Source organism: Castor canadensis, chromosome 5, assembly GCF_047511655.1.
Source record: "Castor canadensis chromosome 5, mCasCan1.hap1v2, whole genome shotgun sequence".
Lineage (NCBI taxonomy): Eukaryota > Metazoa > Chordata > Mammalia > Rodentia > Castoridae > Castor > Castor canadensis.
Window position 1 is genome coordinate 50655186 of NC_133390.1, and position 2090 is coordinate 50657275.

General features: G+C 37.2%; 1 pseudogene; it reads left to right on the top strand.

The window, feature by feature from the left end:
* Nucleotides 1-562: 562 nt before the first annotated feature.
* On the top strand, nucleotides 563-1671 carry LOC109680152 (glutaredoxin-like protein C5orf63 homolog pseudogene; annotated as a pseudogene).
* The last annotated feature ends 419 nt before the right edge of the window (nucleotides 1672-2090 follow it).

The following is a 2090-nucleotide window of genomic DNA, read 5'->3' on the forward strand; positions in this document are numbered from 1 at the left end:
TTAAAGCAACTGAGGCCAATAGGAAAAGGGGACCAGGAACTAGAGAAAAGGTTAGATCAAAAAGAATTAACCTAGAAGGTAACACCCACGCACAGGAAATCAATGTGAGTCAATGCCCTGTATAGCTATCCTTATCTCAACCAGCAAAACCCCTTGTTCCTTCCTATTATTGCTTATACTCTCTCTACAACAAAATTAGAGATAAGGGCAAAGTAGTTTCTGCTGGGTATTGGGCGGGGGAGCGGGAGGGGGTGGAGTGGGTGGTAAGGGAGGGGGTGGGGGCAGGGGGGAGAAATGAACCAAGCCTTGTATGCACATATGAATAATAAAAGAAAAATGAAAAAAAAAAAAGAAAACCTTCTCAAACCACTTATTGAGTCGATTGTGCAAAATACTAGCCTATGCATATGACTCATAAAGATGATTTTTCTAAAATAAATTTAGAAAATAAAATGAGGGCTGGAGTTGTGGCTCAGATGGTACAGCACCTGCCTTGCAAACTTGAGACCTGAGGGTAATAATAAAAGAAAAATGAAAAAAAAAAAAAAATCCACAGTATGGTCTAGCATGATCCAAGAATTCTGTTCCTGAAGCGTAGAGATGGTGTCTAGGATGTGGTATCCCAGCACTTCTAGTACATTTTCCACCTAAGCTGGACTTCTGTGCAACCAAGACTACATGCTGTGTTTTCTCATGGAGGAAATACCGAAGCAGATTTCCATTGTGAATGTAATTTTTTTTTAAACCTAATACTTCAGTCTCAACTCAGGGCTCAATATTTTTGGATGTTTGCCAATAAGATAAGCTATCACTGTGACTAAAAACCATCTCAGGGTACCTCCACTTTTAGGAGAATCATCAGAACACTGGCAAAATCTGCAGAATTAAAATGTTCTGGTTTCAAGGAAATAGCATGCAACTTGCCAAATCCTCCTTTAGACACTCCTTGCGAAATCTCTCTGCCTCTAAGACTAGACTGCCTGTGCTAACCTTATTCACAAAGGATCCATGCCCCCTTTGTGATGAAGCCAAGGAAGTACTTGAGCCTTATAAAAACAGGGAGGTGGACATCACACTTCCAGAAAACTCTGCTTGGTATGAAAGGTATAAATTTGACATTCCTGTGTTTCATTTGAATGGCCAGTTTCTGATGATGCATCGAGTAAACACCTCAAAACTTGAAAAACAGCTCCTGAAACTTGCGCAAGATTCTAGAGACTGACCAATTGCCTCCATGATTTTCTACCCTCTGTCACAAGGCATCTTCCTGAGATAATGACTTCATATTCCTTTTGTCACTTTCACAGAAACCTAAGGATGTTCTGAACTTAGTGGTGACACAGAAGTGTTGCCATTCCTCTTCTGATTAATGGAAGAACCCATGTGGGAACTCTTTACTTATGGGCATTTTATAAAATAAGAGGAGTGTATTGGCAGAGAGGGGGATGATGGAAGGTGGGAGAGATGCATTTGTTGGATTCATTTTTCCTTTTTTATTAATGTGTAAACACTTCACATGCACTGGACAGTGTCATTTATAGGAAGAAGGCTTGCATTCCTCTGCTGCCCTGAAGGGCTTAACTTTTTAATGAAAGAATAAATGCTTTTCTACTCAGTAGATAAAGTGAAATGTGAATTGTAATATCTGCACAGTCAATAAAGGGATGTTTTAATGAAAAAAAAAAAAAAGCCCCACTACGGTCAAAAAATTAAAAAATAAAATAAATAAAAATAAAATGGAACTGGCACCCTAAGACAGTGTTTTAATTTTTCCTTTTTATTTCTTATTTGAAATCATGATTATAGAGTTAATTTAACAAACAGTTGATGACCTTTTGAATTTTGGAATATACATATATATATATATAAACTGAATAATAAAAAGCTGCTTTATCTATGCCCTATTAAATGACTGAGTTGCAAATGTGGAGCATAACATTTGAAATGAATATAGCCATTATCCACGGTGGTCATTTCCAGCAGGTAAAGCCCTGGAAAAATAAACTGTCTCCCTCAATATTTAATCAGTGTAAAAATAATTTCCATTTCATTATTCAGTGATTCCTTTGTTCTCATAATATTATTTTTAT